This window comes from Eucalyptus grandis, chromosome 6, assembly GCF_016545825.1.
Source record: "Eucalyptus grandis isolate ANBG69807.140 chromosome 6, ASM1654582v1, whole genome shotgun sequence".
NCBI lineage: Eukaryota > Viridiplantae > Streptophyta > Magnoliopsida > Myrtales > Myrtaceae > Eucalyptus > Eucalyptus grandis.
Genome location: NC_052617.1, coordinates 35,019,906 through 35,035,212, shown reverse-complemented (window position 1 = coordinate 35,035,212; position 15,307 = coordinate 35,019,906). Strand labels below are relative to the sequence as shown.

Below are 15,307 nucleotides of genomic sequence, written 5' to 3'. Positions count from 1 at the left end.
TGCTCTCTGACAAGCCTAATTTGGTTTGGAGATTGGAGGACAATCATAATAAGACCACTGTTTGGCCTGGAACGAAAATATTCTGAAGATTCTACCTGTGGTCATGCCTCACTTCATGTCCTGGGATTGCTCTTGCTCTTGACGGGTAGGGAAACTTCTGCTTGTCCATCCATCAAGTTGGTGCTCTTTCGGTCATCAGTTTGCGTCCCTGCTTTTTTTTTTCCTTTTTTGGGCTCACTCCAACTTTTGAACTTGGAAATCAACCCTGGAAACCCACCCCAATGGGCCGCGTGCCTGTTGGCACTTCCCTGTTGGGATTTTAGTCTGATCTGAACCCGTAACGGATTAATTGATAAGGCTTCCTTAGGTGTGCTGCAAAATGTTCCATAGCAATTGCATCATGGTTGTGCTTATTGAGATCAGCCTCGCATCAATTTGCAATTAGCAGCTGAATTTCTTGTGGGAAGTGGGGGTGTGGTGGTAAGCAACTTAAGAGATTGCCATGATACTGCTAAAGCATCTCCAAGGCTCCTGTGGGTGGTTTAATGTTAATATAGATGGTTCGGATAGCATTCGTGCCTGATGGAGGTGTTATAAGAGATGAAAAAGGCAATGCAATCTGTAGTTTCCACATGAAGCTGAAAAGACCCTAAGCAATAAGCATTATGGTTGAGATTCTGCCACCCCGATGGACATCCTCTGGCAAAACAACACAAACATTTGATGGATATCCTCAAGCTACTTCAATAGGACTTTAACCTCCGATCGTTATAATATTTGTTCCTCATCAACTAAAAGGCCATAGCATCAGCAGTTTCTGCAGCATTGTCCATTGAATTTGCTAGCACTGGTATAACATGATTGCACGGAAACCAAGTTCACGATCACTTACTAGCAGTCTCGATTAAAGATCAAAATCAAAGACTTCTCATAAGTACATAAACCAACGCCATGATAAGAAGTGTATTTGCTTCGCATAGCTACAACTGACAACTGGGGAGGCATGTTGGTAACTACACGTTGTTGGAAAGCAAGGAAAATAGAAACGCCTCAAACCACACCAAAAAAAGAGATATTGCCTCCACCGGAATAGCTTCACGAGTACTTGTAAATCAAGCCTCGACGTGGCCAATCAATGCCAGAAGCATCTTTTCATAGTCTCCAGTAGTGTCCTTGACAATGGCACGATTGAGAGGGATGCTATTCCTCCTCTGGTACTCCTCACCTATAAACTTCATGTCAACCTCGGCCCTAGTAGCAACTACCCTGGTCAGAGCCCCTTCATCTGTTCCTCGCTTATTGATGGCTAGACGAAGAAGCTTCTCAAAATACTTCTCAGGGCGAGTCAGGCACTTTACTGTAGCTCTCAGTATAGTAAGGAACTCGTCTTTTGGATCAGTTTTCAAATCCTGTGAACATGAAGGATCAAGAATTAGACAATCCCTAATCTAGAACAAAGAAAAGTCAATATGTTCTGATGCATAGTACAGACGTTATAGTCTGGAAGTGAATGAACAACTCGGAAATGGGTGATATTATCACATCTCAATGTTTTTGAAACAAGACATCTTGAAGTTGCCTCTTAATAACATGACTATTAACCAAAAAGAATACTACCCTGGCACTCTTCATCCTTGAGGAGCTATAAGCTTTAGACATATAGGTAAAAGAACTTGAAAGGTCCAGTTCATAGAAATTCCAACTCACCTTGTTGATATCATTTCCAAACTCATTTTTGTAGTGATTCAGCGTAGCATTGACCTGTGCTTTGCTCCTAGTAGCCAAAATCCTTATGAGATCCTCATGGCCATAAGCCTTCTCTGAGATCTTCTCGTGGAGTATCTTAGCCTCTGCTTTTGCCAAAGTCATATTCACCTCATCTCCATCATAACGGTAGGAGCTCACAAGAGGTACCAGCAACTAGGAGACAAAGAAACCATATCAATTAAAGTTCTTTCCCTACAGGCGAGGAAATTACTTACATCAACACCTCATGAAAATTGAAATGATTTAGGATAGATGAGAATTATTTCACAGGTTGTCATAGGACTAATCTTTTGATGATGGACTTGGTTATTCATTTGACACAATAGAAAGAGGTCCAATGAAGTAGCGTATATGGTCTCTAGAGTTTCATGAAACCATCTTCAATAAATTGACAGATCAAAATATGAGGAACTGCTCCAAAGCACACCACCATTCCAACAAGCATTCTCTGCAAAACTCCAAAACTGTCTTAAAAATTGAACACCCTACAACTTATATTCTCAAACTTTCTGTAATATGCTGAATCAGACACATTTGATTTTACTCGCCTTCATCAATCACAGAATATTTCCCAGACAGGAATAAGAAATTATTCTGAGTATCACAATGCTACATAGACTTGATTGTACAGAGTACTTATTGCAAAATGTACGAACCTAAGTTGCTCGGAAGAACAATCATCAGCATTGGGAAATGTCATGGAACAACATGAGGCACAGTACCTTACGAAAATCTCCAGTTGTGTGGTGAGCGACGTCCTCTTCCAGCGACTTCTTGTCTTGCCATCAGCAACTGCTGCGGAGACCTCGTGCAGGCTATTTCCATGAGAACCTGGTTGCTTGAAGTCCCATCTTTTCGTCGCTTCATTCGCCAAGTACGCATCACGTTCAGCCGGATCAAGCGACCAAAGGACCACCAGCCTCTGACGATACGGAATGAATATGGATTAATCTGAGAGAAAGAGGGACACGTCTCCATGGGATGAATCCAAATAATTAAAGAAGATGCAGACCTCGAAATCATTGGTAAGTTCTCTGTCCAATGCCTTGAGGAGGTCCTCGCCGTAAGTCTCGGCATAGGTTTGCCGAATCAGCTTCCTCTGCACCGCATTCCTATGACCCAATATGGATATGATCAGCTTCTCATTTGTTCCCCATCCTTCCAGATCGTACATGATAATCATCCAACGAAGAGAAAAGATTGAATTAGACAATAAAGTTTGATTTTTTTTTTTTTCCGAATTCAAGAGAAATAATAAACCCAGAAATAGCTCGACCTTAACAACCGATCCACCGAAAGATCACTCCGATCAAACCATGATCTCCAAGCAGATCGCAGATCCGAACACTAAGAACGGAGCACGACCATCGACGACCGAACAACACGCGATAAGAGAATCGGAGGAGGCAGCGCGAAGAAGATAGAGCGAACCTGCGAAGGCTTTCCGGAGCTGCTCGCAGTCATCGGCCACGGGGGGGCACTGGCTGCGGGACAGTGAGAGTCGACATTGTTGAGGGAATGGAAGATCGGGGGGGTTGGGGTTGTGTGGACGCGTCGAAGCGACAACGAGAGAGGAGGAAGGAGGAGACAAAACAGAGACAGAGAGAGTCAGCCTTTGCTTTCAAGGGGAGAGAGAGAGAGAGAGAGAGAGAGGACGCGTGCCACGTAACATGGAAAGCAATACGTCCAATTTCTCGAAGTGGAAACCGGAGGAATACGGAGGAAGACGACATAGAGAGAGACGTCGGCACGCGGCAGAGTCCAGGCCCATTGGGCCGGATTTGGACTAGATTTTCGGGTCCAGTCAATGGGCCGGTCGAGTCAGGACGAGGGTTTTGAAATCGGCAAAGTTCAGGCAAGGGCAGCAGCCCTTGGCCCCACAACTCAATCCCTTGGTTTTGCGCCTTCTATTTTTTAATAGAATAAAACTTTGGCTTTTTTATTAACATTTTTGTTTTACTTATTTATCCTTTTTCCTTAATACTTTCAATTTTGCAAGTTTTTTTACAACTAGTTGGTGCCACACTTGTGCCACACACTTTAAAGAATAATAATAATAAAAAATGATATGTTAGCATTTCTCATCGGGAAAATTGGGCGGAACTCATGAAGGAAGTATATTATACCAATTTGATAAATTTTATGGCTTGAATGTACTTTTTAAATATTTTAAAACTCAATTTCATTTTTATGATGAGTTTTAGAAATTCTGAGATACTAATTTCTAAAAATAATCCTCATTAAAATTGATTCTCCCTTTTTCGAAGGATGTAAAGTTACTCATATAATTTAATCTAAGCAAATCATACTTCGATCTGCACTTCATCTTTTCTTAACTTTTGATGTTGGTGTGCATTCAACTAAAATAGTTGGACCAAACTTCACATGCCAACATACACCAATTGTGCTCGTTTTTGAATTTATCACATTTTCCACCGTCAGTGTTTAGGATTCTACATGACAAGTCAAATTGTAACAAACAAATGTAATATTTATAAGAAATATCATGATCTTATTATCTTTAAAGCTATTCTTAAGGATTGGACATCCCAACTGTAGGCCATCAATTCCGAGATGGAATTGCAAATGACAGTAATTCCCAAGTGCTTTCAAGTAACCAACGAACCATTACAGAAATTGATAATGGAATTAACCGAGATAATAAAGTATAGGAGATGGCTTGCTACAAAATAGAAAGACTGAAGTATCTCAATAAGTGAAGCATTTAGGATCAATTAGTTCTTCCAATTTGATGTCCTCTGATAGGCTTAACATGATCGAGCTTTGCGATGATATTGCACGAGAAACTTTTTGCATGGTTAGACGATGCTCTGGTTTGGGATTTAAGCACAAAAATGCCATCTTTGTCACCAAAGCCACTTCCCCTAGCACATTACCTTTGGAGAATGGAACTCTTTGATCTAAAACTTCCTTCATTGGCCAAGAAATTATTGAATTGCTTGATGGTGATGAAGATGCGGACATGAGAGAAAAAATGAGATCGCTTGGATGGCATCCCATAATTACTTCCAATGTCACCATTCCGAAGCTGTAAATATCGCATTGCTCATTCACTTTCATTGTGTATGCGAGTTCTGTAGAGAGAAAAGAGCAAATTTTTTTCTAGCTTTTATACAATAACTATGCTTTGTAAATCTAAACTGATTTTGAGTAAATAAAATCTAGAAAATTAAGTATAAATCAATACATTCTTTATATTCCAATGAGATTTTAAATTTTCTGTTTCTTTAGGAAAAAAGTTTCACTTTTTAAATTGGTGGCCTTCATCTCAATTAATCTTTAATCGAACCTTCAAATCCCATGATAGCCTTGGACTTGTTGTTAGGAATTTACAAGTGTAAAAGGAAGGTAGCTAAAAAGCGAGGATCTCATGTATGATCATTTTCCTATCTATAAAAATGAAGTGGGGTAAAATTTTGAAGAGACCAACTTACCTGGAGCTACATATCCGAAGGTGCCTGCAAAGGAAGTCCAATTGGATGAATAAGGTTGTAGAACTTTAGCTGTGCCAAAATCAAAGACGTGAGCTTCATATTCTTTATCCAATAAAACGTTCTTGCTTGATACGTCTCGATGAATTATTGGGGGTGAGCATTCATGGTGCATGTAGGACAAAGCATAGGCCACACCTTTAACAACATTCACTCTTTTATTCCAGTCAAATGTTTCAATCCTCTCTTCATTGTTTAGTACATCCTTCAAGCTGCTTGATTCCAAGAACTCGTACACCAAAAATGAATGTCGAGAACTCGAGCAAAAGCCATAGAGCTTGATGATATTCCGATGCCGAGTTTCGGTAAGAGCATGAATCTCCCTTTCAAATGCTTTTCGACTAGCCATTTCTACGTCAACTGCTTCCTTAAGTTTCTTTACAACAATAGTTTCACCTGTTTGCAACTAGGCCTTGTAAACCCTCCCATATCCTCCCTCACCAATACAATATTTGGCATCAAACTCCTCTGTGGCTTCAATAATGTTCTCATAAATCATTCTTCCATCAAAGCTCCATATTGTCCATGGGTTTTCATTGCTTTCATCAGCTGTATTAGCATTTATTTTCCTTATTCTTCGGCATCCAATACTTAAAGCTCCCACAACAAGAAGCAAAGAAAGTAGGCAACCCAAAGTAGGAATCAAAACTAGCAGCAACTTTTTGTTTTTGTTTTTGTTTTTTCCTTTTGACGTTGTTGCTGTATAGGGGTTGAGACCAGCAATAACTCCACAGAAGCCTTTGTTTCCTCTCACGACTCCAATTGTAGCGTTACGAAAGGCTGGAATGTTAGGTAAAGGACCCTCTAACTCATTATACGATATGTCGATGGATGTCAAGCTTGTCATATCATGAAAGGTCAACATAATTGAACCGAATAACTGATTGTGTGAGAGATTGAGTATTTCTAATCTGTGCAATAGCCCGAATTGTTTGGGTATTTCTCCCGTGAGCAAATTTTGACTCAGATCAAGATGTTGAAGAGATTGAAGATTCCCAATCTCGATGGGAATACTCTTTTTCAAGATTATTCCCGCTTAAATTTAAGAACAAAAGGTTGGAGTTCTCCCCAAGTTGGGTAGGAATTGAACCACTCAAGTTGTTTTTTGCAATGTTGAGTTTCTGTAAATTGGACAATGCTCCAAGTTCTTGAGGGATGTGTGCTACAAGAAGGTTGCATTCCAACGAAAACTCTAGTAGCAACTTTAATTTTCCTAGGTCTTTGGGAATTTCCCCGATGATATCATTTGAAGAGAGGTCAAGTCTTTGCCATTGAGTCATGTTTCCGAGCTGAGGTGGTATGACACCGAAGATTTTATTGTTGGAGATCATAAAGCTCGTCAAATTTCTACATTGACCTAATGTTGGTGGTAGCTCACCATAAAGTTCATTGTTGCTCAACTCAAGGTAATTTAAGGAGGGGTACACACCAAGAGCATCGGTTATATCTCCCTTGAGTGAGTTGTTTTGGAGCCTAACTCTATACAAACTCGTGCAGTTTTTGAGACCTCACGGAATTGGACCAGTGAAGTGATTGTTGGATGCAGTAAATTTTTTAAGAACTCGATCACCACAAATATCTTGTGGTAATTGGCCAACAAAGTTGTTAGAAGATAGTAGTTGTGACATCCAGATTTCGGGCTCTGATTTCGATTAGATAAATTGGGCATTTCATCGATGCGATTACAGTGTTTTTCTCTGAGTTGGCCACTCACGAGATAACTAGATTAGCTGGGTGAGTTATTAAGGACTTTAAGGCAAATAGACTTGAGAATTCGACTAGAAATCGACTTCTCGACCGTGCTCATCTTTAGAGATCATTACGACACAGTATAAAATCGATTTGAAATCAGAGATAGGTCGGTTCGACTGAGATGAATGACCGATCATGGGTGACTCCACTAAATTGGAAAATTCTCATCGACCAGCACTAATTTGATTTTACTGTCGTTTTGGTACCCTGTGTCCGTATTTGAATCATTGAGATTTTCACGACAATTGAGAGTCGCCGATGTGTCGAGTGGGTTTATTGTGGTTCGAAGAAAATCGACCACGGGTCATTTGTCCTAAAAAGTTCTGAAAACTACATGATAGCCTAGGTCACGTTAAGAGTGCGTCGGAGTGAAATTAACCGCCAATCTAAGTCCGATTTTAGAAATTGAAGAGTCTGTCATGTCACAGGTCATTTTAGGAGTGTCGACTCAGTCTCAGAAGATTTTTTTGACAATCGAGACTTTTTGAGAAAAAGTTGAGTTAGGGTCGTTTTTTATCAGAATTTGCAGAGGACCGTTTTTATTATGAAATTGGGATGCGAGTTGGATTATATGATGGGAAAAGTCATGAATGGACAATGATACCTTGATGAACTTATTTGGGCTTCAATTGAAATTGTTGGTTTGAGAATTGAACAAATTTGAGTAAGATTAAAGATGGAAAGATAGCAAATTCGTATGTCATTTATGCCCAACATTTTGGCTTACCTTAAAGCTTCTAGAAGGGGCATTTTTGGCAAGGAAATGTAAGTGGAAGACAGCTGGATTGGTGGGTCCAAAGAGAGAGAGAGAGAGAGGAAGAGAAAACCGGTTTCCCTCTCTCCTCCGTCGAGCATCTCCATCTTCTTCCCCTTTTTTTGGGTTTCTTCTTCAGCAACAACCGAAGACTAGTGAAGCAGAAGCAGTTGCCGTCGCCGCCTCTCACCACCGTCATCGCCCACCGAAGTCGGAGCCGCCGTTGCTGCTCCGCGGCCGGCCGCGCCTCACCGCGCGCCCTCCGCCTCTCCCCCTTCTGCTACCGTCGGTCTCTTCTTTTCCTTCTTCTTCGGTGGCTGCTTGAAGACCTAGTAGATCTGAGGACGCCGGAGTAGCCAGCGACTGCATGCGACGCCATCGCCCTCCGCCGTACGCCGTCGTGCTGCCGTTCGTCTCCCTCTTGCCCGCTCGAACGCCATCCGCCTCGTCCAGTCGAGCTGTCCAGCTCCTGCCGCCTCTGGTCGGTCTCATTTGGCCACCTCAGGCCGCCGCTCGACCACCTCCGACCACCGTCGACCTCGCCGAAGCTCCGCCTCGCCCTCTGCCGCCCTTGGCCGCCTCAACCGACACCGGATTTGGCCCCAACCAGCAGCGTACAGAGAGTTCGAAAGTGGGTATGGCAGCGGACGTTTGGCCCGTTTTGGCCGTCTTCCCAAGCCCGAATGCTCGGCCCGCTTTGAGGAAAGTCGATCCTCGTGTCGAGCCCGTCGTTTTGAGTGAGTTTTACTCACTAATGCCTTCTTAATTGGCTAATTATACTTAAATATTGATTAGTGTTAGTTAAGTGTAATTAGGTGGTTAGATTAGAATTAATTAGCGATTATTAATTAATTGCATTGCATATTAGTTGTTTGGTTAGTGTACTTAGATAGAGAATTGCCTATAGTATTTATTGGATGCTTCGTGGGATTTTTCCCGACCCTTATTGGGTGTTAATTAGGCAATTTCGGCTTAAATGGAAATTTTAGGAATTAAATATTAATTTTCGAAATTAATTATTTAATTATTTATTTTCCGGAAATTCAACCGGGATGGCCGGTGACCGGAATTTCGTGCTGATTGTCGTGGAGTGGTCCGTTTATTTATTTAAGCTTTAATTCGTATCAAATTGATTTAATGGTGCATTTTTAAGTTATGTTATTAAATAATGCAAATTTGGCCTTGTGATTGAGAATTGGTCGGCTATCGGTTGTTAGTATTGAAAGTGAGTTGGTAAATCACCTGGAGAATGCACGTGGCCCAGTGAATTGGAATGTCACTTGGGAAAGACACGTGGCTCGGTGATTGGATATGTCATCTTGGCGAAAAGGTAGCCTTAGAGAATGCACGTGGCTCGGAGACTCGGCATGTCTTCCTGGAGAATGCATGTGGCTCAGTGACAGAGTATGGCATCGTAAAAAGGGTCGGGTGGGACCATAAAGCCACTAGATCTTGGAAAGGTCGGGTGGGACCATAAAGCCACTAGATCTTGAGAGGGTCGGGTGGGACCGTAAAACCATTAAATCTTGGAAAGGTCGGGTGGGACCATAAAACCATTGAATCTTGAGAAAGTCGGGTGGGACTGTAAAGCCATTGAATCTTGGAAGGGTCGGGTGGGACCGTAAAGCCACTAAATCTAAGAAAGTTGCTTGGTGGGGCCGTGATTACCACCTATAGATAAGTTGTGTCCTAAGGACCGTGATTTATAATTGGGAATTGAGTTAGAATAATTGAAATGACCGTGAGTGAACTTGTTGGTATGTAATCGACTAGGTCGATTGGTCATTGTCTTGATTTGATGTTGTGGATTGATTGATTGAATGAGAATGACCGTGAGTGGTCTTGTTGGCGTGTAATCGACTAGGTCGATTTGATCGATGCTTCAATCTGTGATGTGATTGCTTGGGTGCCTATTTGATCTGTGCTAATATGCATGTGGAATTTGAGGCCAAGGTAAGTCGTCTGACTCATGTTGTGCATAGGCAGCCCTAAGGTGTATTAGTTTACTAATCGGGTCTTAGGGGATAGAACTTGCTAAGACGTTGTCTCAGTGGTTATTGAATAACCATTTCAGGACCCAGATGAGGAGCCTAAGGAAGAGGAATCTGACGAGGAGATCCCTGATGAGGAACCCGAAGAGGAGTACTAAGGAGGAGAACCCCGAGGATAACCCTGAGTACGACCCGGATGAGGACTGAGATCCTGTCCTGTCTTGTCAGACATTGTCTGCACGTGAATAGATGTTAGATCAGACTCACTTATATATAGTATTGTAGAATACTATGAGATGTGTGTAAAAAGATGTGGTTGTGAATTTTCAATATTAAAAATATGACTTGCTTTTCTATCCCATTATTTTATTGTCTTGGGATTTATAACTGCTCCCGCATGTGCATATATAAATGAAAGGGTCGGCGATACATTGTCTTGGGATATCGCATTTTAAAATTGACTAAGGCAAGGGATGTGCGCGTGCCTAAGGATTGGGGCGTGACAGTAGTAGCATACTGAGGAATGTGAGGTTATTCATCTCGGTGGGAAGAGCGCCTGACATTTCATTTTGGAAAAGGGAAAGACAATCCAAATTAATTAACTTACCTATGGAGGATGGGATAGGACCCGATAACATATTTTCGGAAAGGCGAAGGTCAGATAGATTGGTCAAGTTGCCTATGGATGACGGGATAGGACCTGTTAAATCATTGTCTAAAAGTTGCAACATGGTCAGGGATCTCATTCCTCCAATTTCTAAAGGTATGGGCCTAGAAAGTTGGTTGCTATAGAGGAAAAGAAAATTTGAGGTACTCAGATTTCCTAGAGTTGTAGGGATGGATCCGATGAGATGATTGTCTGATAAATCAAGGAAATCGAGAGACCCCAACATTCCTATTTCCTTTGGAATGGACCCAACAAATTGATTCTCTGAAAGATCCAACTTCCACAAGCTGCTCATGTTTCCAATGGAAGAAGGAATTGGACCGGTGAACTTATTGTCCCAAAGCACGAGAATTTGTAAAGAGCGCAATGACCAAAGTTGAGTTGGAATGTTTCCCGAAAAGTTATTTCGAGAACAGTTAATATAAGTAAGCTTGGAAAGATCGCCAATGCTTGGAGGGATGTTTCCGAAGAGTGAGTTGTTGGCAAGCCCAAGGACGACCAAGTTGGGTAAATGGGAGAAATTGAGATGTTGAAGCGTACCGTCTATGGCAGAATGCGAAAGGTTCAAGCTGGCAACACTCCCGAAAGAATCACAAATGATTCCGCGCCATGAGCAAGGGCTGCTTCCGTTCCACGAAGACAAAGTAGAGTGGCTCTTGTTGTCTAGCTTAGACTTCCATTTTAGGAGTGCCTCCACTTCCATTTTAGAAGAGCTTCGTGTTGAAGCAAGACAAGACATTTCTTGCACGAGCATGAGAAGGACACAATCGAGGAACAACATTGAGAGTTGTTGTTTATCGGAGGCCATGACAGGTTTGGGGTATTTTTGGGTGGGCCTTCTTATTTTCTAGGCGCATATGTGTTGAAATGGACAGCCAACGTATTTATAGAAATAATGGGGACCATAAGTCAACAACCAAGTCAATTATCTTTGGACCTTTTATTTTGCAATGGTCATTATCCCTCCGTTATATTTTCCGAGGCAATTCTTTGTTGCAACACTATGTATGTGAGATATCAAAGTTAGCGAGGCACTTGTGTTACAAAAATTTGCAAATAAACATCCCTTGTCAGTGACATTGAATGACTGGCGTGCATTTTTCTTAGTTACGTAGAATACGAAGCTGACTCTTTTTGGCTTATTTGATTACACACTTAACTCTCAAGCACAAAAGTGACATGTCCAATAATTATTTGGTATATTTTCGTTTTGCTCTGTCACAAAAAAAAGGTTGGTAAAATTATCAACTATAAAATCCGTATATCCCCTAGTATGAATAATATATGAACTGGAAGGCAAAGGCCGTGGTCAACACGCCAATACAATTATTGGTAGACCCAATCTCTATTTTGAACCCATGTTGTCTTTCTTTTCTAGCCTTAAGCGACAGTGATCCTTTCCGTGACTTCACGTGGTACATATAACATGTTAGATCTCACTTTAATTTACCATTGTTGGCCCTTTTCTAATTTTCATATTTTTTCGGCGTAATTAGTTGCCCATTTTAATGAAATATCAATCTAAATCGCTGCTCCATCACCTTGTCCTTTGATATTTAAATGATTTTCATGACAAGTGTTCCTGAATTTGTCGGTTGATGCTAACAAATCCCCTTTTTAAAGCATTTTCTGAACTGAGTTTTTGCAACATTAAATGAATTAAATTTTCTTTTTGTTACAACCATTAATCCTCCATAAGCTAAGTTCTCACGGTTTTGTTTTTCTTAGGACAACTCATACTACCCCAAGAAAACGCGTGTGTACAAGTAGAGGTCCGATAACCTTATAAGATAGCTCAGAACTCCCTCTCTAGGCGATGTGGGACAAGAGACATGCCCCTCCCTGCGCATGTCTGGGGACCGAGGTGTGGATGCACTGCCATCCCTCCTCTCCGCGTACCGCCGCTTGGGCTGTCACACTCTCCACCCCTTAGGAGCATAGCATCCTCACTGTGGCCCTACATGCGGTCGAAAATCGGTTCTGATACCACTTGTAACACCCTGGGTCTCTAGGGTACACATAATGTCTTCTTTGGATATTAAGTCCTTACGATTTTGTTCTTCTCAAGAAAGTCTATACCACCTCAAGAAAACGTGTATGTACAATCAGAGGTCCCATTGCCTTATAAGGCAGCTCAGAATTGTATGTGACTTCAATATGTCAAATGTTTGGGAAAACATTTATAATAAGAATAATAAGAAGAACAACAAATTATTAATAATGAGAACAAGACGAAGTGTTTCTTCAATTTCAAAAATCCTGATGGGTGTTTTGAGCTATTTTTTTTTCTCTATTTTTAAGTAAAGATGTCATCGTAAATGTAGGGTGCGTTTGGTAACGTTTCTGTTCAAAAATTGTTCTAGGGAACATAAATAGAAAAAAAACTATTTCTGTTCCGAGAAACAATTTTTGAACAAAAGAATGCGTTTGGTAATTGCACAAAATTTCTGTTCTTGAAATAGAAAAACAACAACACGTTTGGTAAATTTATATAATTTTTTTGTTTCTTTTATAATTTTATAATAATTATATTTTATATTTTATATTTTATTTTTTTTTCTTGACGAGGGCCAGCAGCCTCACCCGGATCGACGAGGCCGAGCTTGCCCAGCCGGCGCGAGGTCGGCCTTGCCTTAGCTGGGCGAGTTTGAGCTCACCCATATTCGGCGAGGCGAGCTCACCCGACCATCGGCGAGGCCGAGCCTCGCCAAGGGCCGGCGATGCTACGACGAGGTTGCTGGCCCTCGACGGCCGGTCGCCGGCCATGGGCGAGGCCGGCGACCGGCCAAAGAAAAAAAAGAAGAAGAAAAGAAATAGGAAAAAAATAGGAGAGAAGAATTATTTCTCGGAAGTGTTCCGGAAACAAGAAATAAGTTTTCTTGTTTCTTATTTCTGTTTCAAATTTGTTCACAGAAACAAAAAAATAAACTTGAAACAAAAATATAAACAAATACGTTTGTGTTCTTTTTTTGTTCTCTAGAACAAATTTTGTTCTAAAGAACAAAAAAATAACACAAACAAACAGGCCCGTATAAGCCATCATCGAAAAAACCAAATTTGGTGTGACATGTCATAGGCGCAATTAATTAATGTTACCCGATCATAAAGGTGATTACTATTTCGTTTGCATTGTCAAGGAAATTTCCCGCAACGATAGTACGAAATCCGTGAAGAACGGAAGATGTGATGGAGGGGAAAGCGACACAATAGTTCACGTCCCATCTGAAGTGAAAGTGATTTTGGAGAAGATTTCTCCAATTCGTGAAACACGGCACCGAAGAAGACTGGACATGTTCTCGATGTGGACAGGCGCTTGACGTCAATGTGGACGAAACCATCTATTCCATCCTCCTTGGCCCGCTATATACTCCAAATTACCCACAAGGATTTCCACACCATAAGGAAAACCCTCATTTCCAGCATTTTAAAGCTATTAGACTTCCCGTGTAAGTATGAAACACGAGATGTGGATATAAGCGCGTCAAACAGATAAGGATAGGTGAGAAAACTAGCAAAATAGAAAGAATAAGAAATAAAAGGAGCGTCAAAGTCCACAATCGCGACCTTTGTTGTTACATCAAGTCGTACAAATTATTTTCTTTCAAAGGTTTGAACTGTTTGAAAATAGACCAATATGAATATAGAGTATATCACTTAATATCGTCCATGATGAAAAATTAAAGCCGCCTGGACACGACACTGATCAAACATTCATGGAAACTACAATGGCTCTAGCCTCTAATCACACCTATGGTCATTTGGCATGAAAGTTTGTTTTGCGTCTCTGGATCCCTTATTTTCATTGATTGATTCGTGGTAATGTAGTTTTATTACATACATGGACGGCATGGTTGTATATTAATGAATTCCAAATTGTTCATTGAGTTCGTATGAATATAAGTACACACTCGATAAAGAATTTCACCATTAGGGACCTAAGAATCTTGCCAATTGAGTTATGGGATGTGGAAGTCAATAGCATTACTAAAGGATCTTTTCTATGCTTGCGCTGACAAAAAAAAGTTCGAACTGCTTTAGTTGATCCGACTTTTTGACGAAGTATTCGCAATGACTCCACTTGATTCTCTTCTCAATATCTTGCATAGTTTGCCGAGCTCATCTGGGCCATTGAAAGTGTGTGCTTCTCGACGGGTACAGCCAAGGAGAGACGATAGATAGGTGAAAAGTCGAGTAAATCCACACGATTAATGGCTTTAGTGATCATGGGCACCTCTTCTATTGGCCAAAAAAGGATGGGACAATCAACCACCATTAATCGTGCCATGGAGTGATACAACGCAGTGGACCGTTACTCGGTAGTTAAAATTCTGAGCGATGGCATAGTCTTACTTACGAGCACTTTTGAAGCACTTGTACATCTTACCATCACAGTCTCAATTAGTAGCCTTCTTTTCGACAAACCACCAAGGTCGCTGGCCCGATGTTAAGAGGCTTATCTGTCTTTCATCAAATTACGTGTGAGTAAACCTATTAATAGCTTGTGCTACCTAAATGCGAAATATTTCATGAGAAGAGACTATTAGCATTATGGTGGGGTAGTAATAGAGGTGGCAAAATGGGTCAAAACCCATATATGACCCATTTAAATCATAAATGGGTCATTTATGGATTACTTGTTTTTTGAAGGAATCAGTTAAATGGCTTTAACAACTAAAGACTTAAGATAGGTGGGTCTTTAGTGAGTCTTAAATGGGTTGGATTTAGAACCCATATTCACCCAAAACCTCACAATCTCTCTCTTTTCTCTTTAACTTTACAAAAATAATTTTTTATAAAAACCGAAATTATAATTATTTTTTTTCTTTTCTTTTCTTTTCTTTTCTTTTTTCTTCCTTCTTCCTTC

At 40.9% G+C, this 15,307-nt stretch overlaps 2 pseudogenes across 1 annotated transcript; both read right to left on the bottom strand.

Moving 5' to 3' along the window:
* Positions 1-877: 877 nt before the first annotated feature.
* On the bottom strand, positions 878-3,290 carry LOC104449374 (annotated as a pseudogene). Its single transcript, XR_726546.2, has 5 exons — positions 3,199-3,290; positions 2,780-2,925; positions 2,490-2,689; positions 1,708-1,920; positions 878-1,409 (listed from the first exon to the last, which is right to left on the bottom strand). The product of XR_726546.2 is annotated as an annexin D1-like (transcript).
* A 1,186-nt stretch (positions 3,291-4,476) lies between these two features.
* On the bottom strand, positions 4,477-6,126 carry LOC104451899 (annotated as a pseudogene).
* Between the last annotated feature and the right edge of the window lie 9,181 nt (positions 6,127-15,307).